Source organism: Eleutherodactylus coqui, chromosome 3 (genome assembly GCF_035609145.1).
Source record: "Eleutherodactylus coqui strain aEleCoq1 chromosome 3, aEleCoq1.hap1, whole genome shotgun sequence".
Lineage (NCBI taxonomy): Eukaryota > Metazoa > Chordata > Amphibia > Anura > Eleutherodactylidae > Eleutherodactylus > Eleutherodactylus coqui.
Genome location: NC_089839.1, coordinates 148,316,460 through 148,331,181, shown reverse-complemented (window position 1 = coordinate 148,331,181; position 14,722 = coordinate 148,316,460).

Below are 14,722 nucleotides of genomic sequence, written 5' to 3'. Positions count from 1 at the left end.
TTCTGCTTGTCTAAGCGTTCTGCACGAGTGCTAACGATCTTAGTGGTGATGTCTGTTTTCGCGCAGTTGTTTAGACAACTCTTGTCCCGTCTATGCTGTTGGATTCAGGTTCTGACGTGGCTTTGCATAGTGTTTGGCTCGCTGGAGACAGCAGTTAGGATTGTGCTGCTGGCACTTGCCTATCTTTGTCCTGTCTAAATGGGGCATTAGCCTGCTTGGGGCGGGGAGGATGGGAGTAAAGTTCATGTGAGAGGTATAAAGCCTTCACAGAAAGGGAAACAATCCATTGTTACCTCGGAGAGAGGAAGAACTTTGGATCCAGTCTTGATGAATTTTAGGAGATTTTCTTGAGGACAATGCCGGGACTTGTTATGCCCCATGATGACAGGAGTTTGGGACTGTTGTTTGGTTTAGCCATCTTTATAGATCAAGCGTTTGGTAGGGAAACCCCATTTGTAAAAGATCTTAGAGTTGTGCAAACGGCAGTGATAGTAGCGAATGTCTTTCTAGCTTGTGTTCCTGGTGAAAGGTCAGCGGGGAACAGGGGGGAGCCCTCTCTCTCTCTCTCCCTCTCCACCCCACTCCCCGCTGCAACCCCCCACTCACCCACGGCGCCCCCCCGAATCTTTTCGCCCGAGTACGGAAGTACTCGAAAATCGCGGCGCTCGGGCGAAAAAGGGGCGTGGCCGAGTAGGTTCGCTCATCTCTAATTATAATCCTTGCATTCTGTTTATTAATTTAGTTGCCATTCCTTGAACCCCCTCAAGCACTGCAACGTCTTTTCTGAGTACTGTTGTACTCAGTACTCCATGTGAGGCCTGGCCAGTGTATTATATAGTGAGGGAATAAATTTCTCGTACCTCACACCCTGACACTGGCACCCTGGGCTCCCCCAACATTCAAAGCCACACTGCATGCTAATGATAAATATTGATAAATATGAGGTATTAGCTGATATTTTAGCCAAAAATCCATCAACCCCACCCAATAAAGGGACGGTTTGTGAGTGGCTGTCTCATCAGTGTCCTTCACATTTGTTACTCGCTCCTCCATTTAGCATTCTGGCTGTCTGCATGCTAAGGGATGTGGTGTATATGCCTGCCCTCTTGTATCAACATAAGGCTGCTTTCTGTGATTTTTTTTGTCAGTTTGATATTTTCCTTTTGGTGATTTTTTTCGAGTCCTTTTAGGGGACTAAAAAATAGCGTAAAAAAATTCAATAAAATTTAGTTTAAAAAATACAGTGGAAAAAAATTAGCATTTTTCCCCACAAAAGCCCTTTTTAATGGATAAAATGGCAAAAATAAAAAAGCAGCACATAATACGTATTACCGCATTCATAAATGACGTAAACAATGAAAATATTGTGTTAGTTCTCTCGCATGGTGAACACCATAAAATAAATTTAATATGTCATTCCAGAATTACTATTTTTCTTAAAGGGGTTGTCCCGCGGCAGCAAGTGGGTCTATACACTTCTGTATGGCCATATTAATGCACTTTGTAATGTACATTGTGCATTAATTATGAGCCATACAGAAGTTATAAGAAGTTTTTCACTTACCTGCTCCGTTGCTAGCGTCCTCGTTTCCATGGAGCCGCCTAATTTTCGGCGTCAAATGGCCAAATTAGACGCGCTTGCGCAGTCCGGGTCTTCTTCTTTTCTCAATGGGGCCGCTCGTGCAGGATGCCGGCTCCGTGTAGCTCCGCCCCGTCACATGCCGATTCCAGCCAATCAGGAGCCTGGAATCGGCAATGGACCGCACAGAAGCCCTGCAGTCCACCGAGGGAGAAGATCCCGGTGGCCATCTTCAACCGGTAAGTAAGAAGTCACCAGAGAGCGGGGATTCAGGTAAGCGCTGTGCGTTTTTTTTTTTAAGTCCCTGCATCGGGGTTGTCTCGCGCCGAACGGGGGGGGGGGGGTGGGGGTTGAAAAAAAAAAAAACTGTTTCGGCGCGGGACAACCCCTTTAAGTTTGCCTCCCCAAGAAATGTAATAATAAGCAATCCACCTGTACCTCAAACTGGTACCAATAAAAACTACAACTCTTACCACAAAGAACAATACCTCACTGTTAGGAAAATACTATATGTATGATTATTTAGATTTCATTCAGCCATTTTAATTACAATTTTGAGCCTTTGACCAGAATATACTGAGTAGGTGGCTAAACCAGTTCTGTGTGCAAATCAGTAGAGATGTCCCCGCTTTTGATGTGCAAATTCGATTGACTTGGACACAAGGGTGACCTCAACATGATGGACATTTAACATTACATCCTGTTCTAGGAAGAGATGTAATTAGGTTTGTATTCAGACAATGTGGAGTCAATATTTATGACCATATGCGACTGTTTGATGTCCACTTCACACTGGAATGTGCTGGTACTAGAGATGAGCAAACGTACTCGTCCGAGCTTGATACTCGTTCGAGTATTAGCGTGTTCGAGATGCTCGTTACTCGAGACGAGTACCACACGATGTTCGAGTTACTTTCACTTTCATCTCTGAGACGTTAGCGCGCTTTTCTGGCCAATAGAAAGACAGGGAAGGCATTACAACTTCCCCCTGTGACGTTCAAGCCCTATACCACCCCCCTGCAGTGAGTGGCTGGCGAGATCAGGTGTCACCCGAGTATATAAATCGGCCCCTCCCGCGGCTAGGCACAGATTTATTCTGACATAGAGGAGGGAAAGTGCTGTTGGTGCCGGAGCTGCTATAGGGAGAGTGTTAGGAGTATTTTAGGCTTCAAGAACCCCAACGGTCCTTCTTAGGGCCACATCTAACCGTGTGCAGTAGTGTGGAGGCTGCTTTTTGCAGTGCTGCACTTTTTTTTGCATATCGGCCGTGCAGAGCATTGCGCCCTGCAGTAATTATACATACTCCAGGGCCAGTAGTGGTGGTGAGGCAGGGACAGAAGACATATATTTATTGAATATAGGCAGTGGGCCTTTCCAAAAACATTTGGGAAAAAAAATCTATTTGGGCTGCCTATGACTGTCCTCAGTGTACTGGGTCTGTGCTGGGTGTAGTTGTCCTCCTAATTCATACGCAGCCAGCTAAGTGTTACAGCAGGCTTGCGCAAAATTATTTCCTGGCTCTGTGTTGGCTGTTACATCACCGCTGTATTCCTGTCCACAGTGCAACAGTCTGCAGTTATTTTACATACTCCAGGGCCAGTAGCGGTGAGGCAGGGACAGAAGACATATATTTATTGAATATAGGCAGTGGGCCTTTCCAAAAACATTTGGGAAAAAAAATCTATTTGCGCTGCCTGTGACTGTCCTCAGTGTACTGGCTCTGTGCTGGGTGTAGTTGTCCTCCTAATTCATACGCAGCCAGCTAAGTGTTACAGCAGGCTTGCGCAAAATTATTTCCTAGCGTTGGGTAAGCGAAGTCAGCCTCCAACCACAGGCCAATAAGCGACACATTTAATTACAGCGGTAGGGGGTAGGGGTAGGCCTAAAGGACGTGGACGCGGGCGAGGACGCGGAGGCCCAAGTCAGGGTGTGGGCACAGGCCGAGCTCCTGATCCAGGTGTATCGCAGCCGACTGCTGCGGGGTTAGGAGAGAGGCACGTTTCTAGCGTCCCCACATTCATCTCACAATTAATGGGTCCACGCAGTAGACCTTTATTAGAAAATGAGCAGTGTGAGCAGGTCCTGTCGTGGATGGCAGAAAGTGCATCCAGCAATCTATCGAACACCCAGAGTTCTGCGCCGTCCACTGCTGCAACTCTGAATCCTCTGGCTGCTGCTCCTCCTTCCTCCCAGCCTCCTCACTCCATTACAATGACACATTCTGAGGAGCAGGCAGACTCCCAGGAACTGTTCCCAGGCCCCTGCCCAGAATGGGCAGCAAGGGTTCTGAATCCTCTCCCACTGGAGGAGTTTGTTGTGACCGATGCGGATGAGGCTGGGGACTTCCGGCAACTGTCTCAAGACCTTTCAGTGGGTGAGGAGTACGATGATGATGAGACACAGTTGTCTATCAGTGAGGTAGTAGTAAGGGCAGTAAGTCCGAGGGAGGAGCGCACAGAGGATTCGGAGGAAGAGCAGCAGGATGATGAGGTGACTGACCCCACCTGGTTTGCTACGCCTACTGAGGACAGGTCTTCAGAGGGGGAGGCAAGGGCAGCAGCAGGGCAGGTTGGAAGAGGCAGTGCGGTGGCCAGGGGTAGAGGCAGGGCCAGACCGAATAATCCACCAACTGTTTCCCAAAGCGCCCCCTCGCGCCATGCCACCCTGCAGAGGCCGAGGTGCTCAAAGGTCTGGCAGTTTTTCACTGAGAGTGCAGACGACCGACGAACAGTGGTGTAGAACCTTTGTCGCGCCAAGATCAGCCGGGGAGCCACCACCACCAGCCTCACCACCACCAGCATGCGCAGACATATGATGGCCAAGCACCCCACAAGGTGGGACGAAGGCCGTTCACCGCCTCCGGTTTGCACCGCTGCCTCTCCCCCTGTGCCCCAACCTGCCACTGAGATCCAACCCCCCTCTCAGGACACAGGCACTACCGTCTCCTGGCCTGCACCCACACCCTCACCTCCGCTGTGCTCGGCCCCATCCACCAATGTCTCTCAGCGCACCGTCCTGCCGTCGCTAGCGCAAGTGTTGGAGCGCAAGCGCAAGTACGCCGCCACGCACCCGCACGCTCAAGCGTTAAACGTGCACGTAGCCAAATTTATCAGCCTGGAGATGCTGCCGTATAGGGTTGTGGAAACGGAGGCTTTCAAAGGTATGATGGCGGCGGCGGCCCCGCGCTACTCAGTTCCCAGTCGCCACTACTTTTCCCGATGTGCCGTCCCAGCCCTGCACGACCACGTCTCCCGCAACATTGTACGCGCCCTCACCAACGCAGTTACTGCCAAGGTCCACTTAACAACGGACACGTGGACAAGCACAGGCGGGCAGGGCCACTATATCTGACCGACGACACATTGGGTGAATTTAGTGGAGGCTGGGACAGAGTCAGAGCCTGGGACCGCTCACGTCCTACCCACCCCCAGAATTGCGGGCCCCAGCTCGGTGGTGGTATCTGCGGCGGTGTATGCTTCCTCCACTAAACCACCCTCCTCCTCCTCCGCAACCTCTGTCTCGCAATCAAGATGTGTCAGCAGCAGCAGCACGTCGCCAGCAGTCGGTGTCGCGCGGCGTGGCAGCACAGCGGTGGGCAAGCGTCAGCAGGCCGTGCTGAAACTACTCAGCTTAGGAGATAAGAGGCACACGGCCCATGAACTGCTGCAGGGTCTGACAGAGCAGACCGACCGCTGGCTTGCGCCGCTGAGCCTCCAACCGGGCATGGTCGTGTGTGACAACGGCCGTAACCTGGTGGCGGCTTTGCAGCTCGGCAGCCTCACGCACGTGCCATGCCTGGCCCACGTCTTTAATTTGGTGGTTCAGCGCTTTCTGAAAAGCTACCCACGCTTGTCAGACCTGCTCGGAAAGGTGCGCCGCCTCTGCGCACATTTCCACAAGTCCCACACGGACGCTGCCACCCTGCGCACCCTGCAACATCGGTTTCATCTGCCAGTGCACCGACTGCTGTGCGACGTGCCCACACGGTGGAATTCTACACTCTACATGTTGGCTAGGCTCTATGAGCAGCATAGAGCTATAGTGGAATACCAACTCCAACATGGGCGGCGCAGTGGGAGTCAGCCTCCTCAATTCTTTACAGAAGAGTGGGCCTGGTTGGCAGACATCTGCCAGGTCCTTGGAAACTTTGAGGAGTCTACCCAGATGGTGAGCGGGGATGCTGCAATCATTAGCGTCACCATTCCTCTGCTATGCCTCTTGAGAAGTTCCCTGCAAAGCATAAAGGCAGACGCTTTGCGCTCGGAAACAGAGCCGGGGGAAGACAGTATGTCGCTATATAGTCAGAGCACCCTCCTGTCTATATCTCAGCGCATTGAGGAGGAGGAGGAGGAGCATGAGGAGGATGAGGAGGAGGGGCAAGAGACAGCTTGGCCCACTGCTGAGGGTACCCATACTGCTTGCCTGTCATCCTTTCAGCGTGTATGGCCTGAGGAGGAGGAGGAGGAGGAGGATCCTGAAAGTGATCTTCCTAGTGAGGACAGCCATGTGTTGCGTACAGGTACCCTGGCACACATGGCTGACTTCATGTTAGGATGCCTTTCTCGTGACCCTCGCGTTACACGCATTCTGGCCACTACGGATTACTGGGTGTACACACTGCTCGACCTACGGTATAAGGAGAACCTTTCCACTCTCATACCCGAAGAGGAAAGGGGTTCGAGAGTGATGCTATACCACAGGACCCTGGCGGACAAACTGATGGTAAAATTCCCATCTGAAAGCGCTAGTGGCTGAAGGCGCAGTTCCGAGGGCCAGGTAGCAGGGGAGGCGCAGAGATCAGGCAGCATGTACAGCACAGGCAGGGGAACACTCTCTAAGGCCTTTGACAGCTTTCTGGCTCCCCAGCAAGACTGTGTCACCGCTCCCCAGTCAAGGCTGAGTCGGCGGGAGCACTGTAAAAGGATGGTGAGGGAGTACGTAGGCGATCGCACGACCGTCCTCCGTGACGCCTCTGCCCCCTACAACTACTGGGTGTCGAAGCTGGACACGTGGCCTGAACTCACGCTGTATGCCCTGGAGGTGCTTGCTTGTCCTGCGGCTAGCGTCTTGTCAGAGAGGGTGTTTAGTGCGGCTGGGGGAATCATCACAGATAAGCGTACCCGCCTGTCAACCGACAGTGCCGACAGGCTTACACTCATCAAGATGAACAAAGCCTGGATTTCCCCAGACTTCTCTTCTCCACCAGCGGACAGCAGCGATACCTAAACAATACGTAGGCTGCACCCGCGGATGGAAGCATTGTTCTCTATCACCATCAAAAACGTGGACCTTTTAGCTTCATCAATTTGTGTATAATATTCATCCTCCTCCTCCTGCTCCTCCTCCTGAAACCTCACGTAATCACGCCGAACGGGCAATTTTTCTTAGGCCCACAAGGCTCAGTCATATAATTTTTGTAAACAATTTTTATACATTTCAATGCTCATTAAAGCGTTAAAACTTTCACCTGAACCAATTTTTATTTTAACTGGGCTGCCTCCAGGCCTAGTTACAAATTAAGCCACATTAACCAAAGCGATTAATGGGTTTCACCTGCCCTCTTGGTTGGGCATGGGCAATTTTTCTGAGGTACATTAGTACTGTTGGTACACCAATTTTTTGGGGCCCTCGCCTACAGTGTAATCCAATTAATTTTTTGCCCACCTGCATAAAAGCTGACGTTACATCAGCTGTGTTGGGCACTGCAATGGGATATATTTATGTACCGCCGGTGGGTTCCAGGGAGCCACCCATGCCGTGGGTCCACACGGAATTCCCATTTCGGAGTTGTACCTGCCTGTGACTTTTTATAAAAAAACGCGGTCTGACTGGGGCATGCAGACACCTTGACAGAATGAATAGTGTGTGGCACATAGGTTCCCCATTGCTATGCCCACGTGTGCAGCTCCTGATGGCGGTGGCACAGGATTATATTTCTCATTGCTTCTGTACAGCATTGTGGGCTATCGCCCTGCCCCCTTTTAAAGAGGGTCGCTGCCTAGCCGTGCCCACCCTCTGCAGTGTGTGCCTGCGGTTCCTCCTCATGGCAGACGCACTTATAAATAGACATGAGTGTGGCGTGGCATGAGGGCAGCTGAAGGCTGCGCAGGGACAGTTTGGTGTGCGCTGTGGAGTCGTGCGGGGGGGGGGTTGGGCAGCATGTAACCCAGGAGAAGTGGCAGCGGAGTGTCATGCAGGCAGTGATTGTGCTTTGTTGGAGGTAGTGTGGTGCTTAGCTAAGGTATGCATTGATAATTAGGGCTTTTCAGAAGTAAAAGTTGTTGGGTGGGGGGGCCCACTCTTGCCGCTATTGTGGCTTAATAGTGGGACCTGGGAACTTGAGATGCAGCCCAATATGTAGCCCCTCGCCTGCTCTATCCGTTGCTGTGTCGTTCCCGTAACTTTCTTGAATTGCCCCGATTTTCACAAATGGAAACCTTAGCGAGCATCGGCGATATACAAAAATGCCCGAGTCGCCCATTGACTTCAATGGGGTTCGTTACTCGAAACGAACCCTCGAGCATCGCGATAGTTTCGTCCCGAGTAACGAGCACCCGAGCATTTTGGTGCTCGCTCATCTCTAGCTGGTACCTTTTGGTTTAGAAGGTTTTGGTATGCAGATATATGGCCACCTGTTGGAATGCTGACATATGGTAATTTGTATGGGCATAAAAAGGTCCTATCTTCTCAAGTTAAGAGGGAGTAGTAGCTTTTGGAAGCTATGAGGAGAAGTCTTGGAATCTCTGATGGAATGATGAGAAGCTCTTGGTAGTCTGGACACTTCAGCGACAGAATGAGGATGTCATCTGTTGAGCCCCTAGAAGTGAGGGAACTTTTGGTGATGGTAATATGCGATCTGTAACCTTTTAGGTAATAATGTAACTTGCTATTTTTATACTTTGTGATGTGACGTCTGCAACCTTTATGTTTTGTATATAGCTATTATCATTTGTTTATAGATATTATTCTTTGTATATAGATCCAATAGTTTACAAACATAGGACCATTATTCACCACTATGCTCAATTATCATTTGGTTTTATTAAATTCTTATTGTTAAACCTTCCAGAGTGTCTTACTCTCTGTAAAGCGTAATCTGAACTAAGTCTTGCTCCTTGCAGCAATACACTCACATAGCCAGGGAAATAAAAATGTTCTGGGTCTTTAATATGTGTTCTGTGTTTTCATTATGCAAAAGTGGAAATAAAATCTGTATAAGCTTGGTATTGTAGTAATTGTACTTAGCCAGATAACAAATTTTTGTTATTTATACCGATTAGATAATGCTGAAAAAACAACCCCCCAAAATAATGGTGGAATTTCTGAGTGGGTTTTACATCTCCAAGCAAAAAAATGTAAGAAAAGAAGTTATACAATACATTATATGTACCCCAGAGTAGTGCCATTAAAAAATACATCTCATCCCTCAAAAAGCAAGGTGTCATATAGCTATGTCAACGAGTTATGGCTCTTGCAAGGTGACTATGAAAATGGCTTGATTCTTATGGCATAAAACAGGCTGGTCACTATGGGTCTAATATGTCTCTGCAATCCTCTCAAATCCTCTTCAATCCCCTGAGATCACCACTTATTAGGGGCAGTTTGGCTTTGGGCTAATCCCAAGGGCATTATCCTGGTGGTTCCCCGTTATTTGCTTTGTACAGGGATCTGGCCTTTGCTGCGGGAACCTGAGCAGGCTGCTACCTCCTGGAATAGTCCCAGTATAGTTGACAGCTGATCGACGGGAGTCAGAGACACCAGTGCAAAACACCACAAAACAGTTCGAACTGCAATCAGAGTTTGGTCCAATGATGGGGCAGGCAGAGTGCAGACTTAATCCAGGTAAAGTCCAAGAATCAAGGAAAACACAGAAGTCAGAAGCTGGAGGCCTTTGCTAGGTGACTACGACAAACTAACATCAATAATCAGGCAAGGAGGAGAATCCCCAGCTCAGCTAAATAGGAGGGTAATAGCCAATTACTCTGCAGCTGGTCTGAGAGCACTGAGAGGATTAACTCTTGCAGTGCTGATGAAAAGTACACAGCTACGAGCCCATTCATACAGGAGGAGCAGAGCAATGCCCGGAACAGCGAGAGGGCGGCAGACACAGGTAGCCGGCCTAACACCACTGAACCGCTCGCATCCTCTCTGATCCCCTGAGACCACCATTGATCCTCTCACATTCTCTCCAATCCAGCAGAGATCACCACTGATGCCCTACCATCTTTTCCGATCCCCTGAGATCACTACACATCCTCGACATGGATACGGCATTTTCATCATGTGTATCTCAATTAATCATCTTCCCTGGCCCTGTCTCCTCCTCTCTCTTGTTCCTAGCCATCATATTGGAGAAGACAAGGCTGAGGAGGCTTTATTGACATGCACATAATGGATGCACAGGATGAAGATGCTGCAGCCGCGCTGGATGGGAGGGGATCAGCAGCACTGAGAATGTAAAGGACATAAACGCAAAACACTCATTACTTTTTAGTGTGGCGAAAGGGGCCTGTGGGTACCCCATGCTTAGGTGCCCAGTCACAACTCCAACTCCTATAGCTATGCTACTGATTGTATTAACTATTGTTTGTTTTCATACCAGCGATGATCTGCTGCATGTAAAGGGCAGTAACAAGTGCCGATCGGCATGTTATATCAGCAGTGTTAGGGATAATCCAGGGACCCCAAATGATATGTTGCCGAGTTCCAAATTATTATTGTATATCCGGCTGGAAGGAATCAATGAGATGCAGATAGTTCTCTGTATTCCAAAGGCAAAAAAGCCTTGCATAGATTCTGTGAAATTGCGATCCTGTCGTTCGTGTTTTATGCGTGATAAAGGTTCACAAGTGCTTCCCATTGATTTCAATGGGAAATATTACATCGCATGGCATGCAAGTGCCATACAATGTCTTTAAAGCTCAAACTGAAAACAATGGGTGATGCATTCCGAGGAACGTGAAAAAATAGGACATGCAGCGATTATTTCCCATGCAACATCACTCATGTGTATGACTTCATTCAAAAGAATGGAGTTCATATTTGCGCACGTTTTGTATGTAGCTTAAAGCTAAATTTCACACAGGTGAGCCCGATATCTGGCTGTGAAACTCTGCCCGATATCTCGCTCTGGATAAGTTTTCAATGGGAAATTTTGTATTGCACTCACGTGCATCTCGCACGCCGTACAATGTTTTTTTCTGGCCGCATTGAAAACAATGGGCGAGGGGTTTCGAAGAAACACCCAAAGATAGGACATGCCGCCATTTTTTACCACACCATGATGTGGGAAAAAGTTGCTCATGTTTATAACCCCAATCAAAAGAATTGAGATCATTTTTGTGTGTTTCGCAACGCACAAATCTTGCTCAATTTTTGCAGCCTAGGGAAGGTAAACTGGGAGCAAAGATCCATTTTGTAAGGTGTAAAATCCTAACATTGGCTATCAGAGTACCAAAAGAGTTAAACATAAACACAGATTTAATGTATTTACATTGATGTGATATGGAAATTGTGCATAAATTGTACTACTTCCCACGTAATTTATACCATCATATGCACTCAGTGCCATATAAAATATGTGGGCTGCACAGAAAGAATGATATGTAAGAGCGTAGTGGAACCCATTTTTGATATTAACAGACTTCAGCGGTCTCTCGTCATTTTATTTCAATACATCAAAGAACTACTGGCAGTTTAATTGTATCCGGTACTGAATATGTTAAAAACCAAAACTACAGAGAGGTGGTGATTGGGGCTGGAAGGGTCCAAGGGAAGCAATCTGGATCCTAACATTGGATACTAGAGTAACGAAATAGTTAAACATTTACACTAATGTATTTATTTTGTTATCTCAGTGCAATAAGGTCCAATGGAAACTAATTGGACAAAACTTGAGTAGATTAAGGCCCGGTGAGAAAGTTATGTGATCATGAGATACTTGGTGCTGGAATATTCAAATTTTTATTAACCCTTTCCAATCCACTGTCTGACGTCTTCCTACATTTTGATTGAAGCTTGTACAGCTCCAATATTAGAAAATGTCCGACAGGGTATTCTTACCGTCTATTGCCAGCCACTCCGCTGTCAGAGCCTCTCTGATTCACACACACTGGTTTTAGCCAGCAGATGGCACGGTTGTGTAACAGCAAAAAGAGAAAGTCTTTTAGGAAACGCTAAATCCAAAATTGGATTGGAAAGGGTTAATAAATTCCTAGAGTATGCATAGTCATAAAAGTCTGCTTGTGGTCTACATTTTCCCCCCTCAATGCATTTACACTCCAAGTCTGTATTGTGACTATAAACCATAGTAGTTTTTACCCCAAGGATTGAAGTTGTATGGCATGGATTCGTACGCACGTTGTTACGAAGCAGTAATTTGTGGGCAGACAATTCAGGACGGAGCAACACACCATCCAGACTGTCTGCAACCTCCGCTTGTTCTTCTGGGCTCTGAATCGACAAGAAGAAGTTGTTTATACTACTTCCATAATAAGTACAGATAGTCCCCTCCGTTCCAGGAGCCTGTTAGCAAGTCCATTTGTTCGCAAGTCCGAACAAATGGTTGTATGGAGAGGATCGCGGGTGGATCCAGCTCCATACAACGTCGGGTGCAGGCTGTTCTTACAGCGGACACCCGGCGGCAGCAGTTCCGACGAGCTGCGCCGCTCGTTGGAACTGTTAACACTTTAAATACTGCTGTCAGAGTGGTATTTAAAGTGTTAACAGTTCTGAAGAGCGGCGCAGCTCGTCGGAACTGCTGCCGCCGGGTGCCCGCTGTAAGAAACAGCCGGCACCCGGCGTTCAGGGGGTCCATACAGTGTCCCGCGATGAGATCGTGGGACGCTGTGCGGTTGCTAGACAGCCGGGGGCCTCCTGAAAGGCCTCAGGGCTGCCTATGCAGAGTGCCCATCAAGTGCACGGCTTGATAGACACTCTGCATAGGCAGCCCTGGGGCCTTTCAGAAGGCCCCCGGCTGGCTAGCAACTGCACAGTGCCCCGTGATCTGACCGGACAGGCTTCTATCAGGCTTGATAGAAGCCTCTCCGGTCCCTGCACAGTATGATGTAATGCCATAGCATTACATCATACTGTGCAGGACAGATTGTTCGTATCTTGCAAAGTTCGTAAATTGAATGTTCGCAAGTCAGGGACTATCTGTAGTCTAAACCAGCCAAGCCGAGAGAGCAGCATCCCATTTCCATTAGTTTCCATTAAACAAGTTTTATTGTGGAAAAGTGGAGAAAAAAAATAATGATTTTGGCATCACCATAATCATACAAGCCCACAGAAAAAACGTCATTAAGGCCCCTTTCACATGGGTTACAAAATCGTGTGATTTTCTCGTGATGTGACAGTGCTACAAATCACATGTATGTGAAGCCCAAGTTTTCCAATGGGTTCCTTCACATTAGCAATGTTTTGTAGGCTGCTACATTGCAAGAATACAGAATCGCGGCAATTGATTTGCTATGTTTTGAAGTCCATCTTTCCCTATGGTGAGTTCTTTTGTGTTGCATCGCACGAAAACACAGTTTTTGTGCGGTGCGATGCAACTTTTACAGTAGGAAGTCTTACTGTTTTAGCTCTAAAATAAACCCTAGCTGAATTTAAAAAACAAACAATAAATTACCTAGCACGCACTGTCTACTCCACCCCACTTCTTGTTTGTAGTCTTCAGCCAGTGCTTCCTGGTCAGGAGTTTCAAAAATCCTGCCTCCAGGAAGCGCTGGCTCTGATTGGTTCTCGAGCACCGCGGCTCAGCCAATCACTGGAGCACTCGATGAACCAATCTCAGCCATTGCATTGAATGGCTGTGATTGATTCAACGAACGCTACAGTGATTGGCTGAGCCGCAGCACTGGAGAACCAATCAAAGGCAGCGCTTCCTGCAATATTGCTGGGGTTTTCTCGCTGCGATATCACTGACGCCCGTGTGAAAGAGGCTTTATGGCCAAAACAGACCTTGTGCTTAAGGGGTTAAACAGTTATGTAAAGCACATTTTTTTAAATTAGTTCTTTGGAAATACTGTGCAAAACTTACCTATTAGGGCGCCTACCCACTTGCCTTGCCGATTTTCGCGCGTGAAAAACGCGGCGTTTTTGCACGTTTTTTGCTGCGTTTTTTGCAGCCCTCCATTGACAATCATGGGTGCATTAAGAGAAAAATAAGGAGACATATGCAACTGACAGTTCCTATGTGAAAAAACCCCACGAAAGGGAAAAAAAACCCCAGATGGACAAGAACACATTCTATACTAATTGCTCTTGAGAAAAACCGCAAAACATCACAGGAGAAAAAATCGCAAGTGGGTAGGCACCCTAAAAGGGAAGTTTCATTCTTCTGCGCCACATGCAAATTCCAGGTGATCGGTTCGGTAAGTGGGCCGGACTGTCTCTGGTGACCTGTGTACCTCCCCAAGCTGCACATTTATCTGTGCCAGTGACATGGAGACGTCCTCCACATCATCACCACTAAGGTCTAAATCTTGCGCGTGCTTCTGCAATAAGATTACTACCTCTCACACCACTGATCGTAGGACTGGAAGACGGGGATTACCAGTGCATTTGCATTTGCCTACAGCAGGGATTATTCCGATTGCCAGATTAGAGTCAGGAAGGAATTTTTCCCCTAAATGGGGAAAATTGGCTTCTACTTCATTCTGGTTTTTTTTTTTGCCATCCTCTGGATCAACATTGGGGGGTAATAGGCTGAAATGGATGGACATATACCTTTTTTCGGCCTTACATACTATGTTAACAGGGATAAATGAAGTGCACATGCAACGGTTCCAGAGTTAATGGCACAAGATTTAGACCACGACATTACTGGCATTGAGTGGAGCAGTGCTTGAAGAGGCACACAGGCCACCAGAGACGGTATAGCCAGCCCACAATGGACTATCTGTCTTGCCCACTGGATTGATCACCTGTAATTTGTATGTGGCTCTGGAGAATTAAAATACTTCCTTTTACAGGTAAGCTTTGCACAGGATTTCCAAAAAAGTGAAAATGTCCATTCTCTGATTATTTAACTGGTGCAGGGGGTTTAGTAGCTGAAAAAGTGATGACAGATTCCCTTTAAGTTTTATGAAGACGTGCTGGATCAGCATGCTTTAATACTAGATTACCTGACTACTGGCA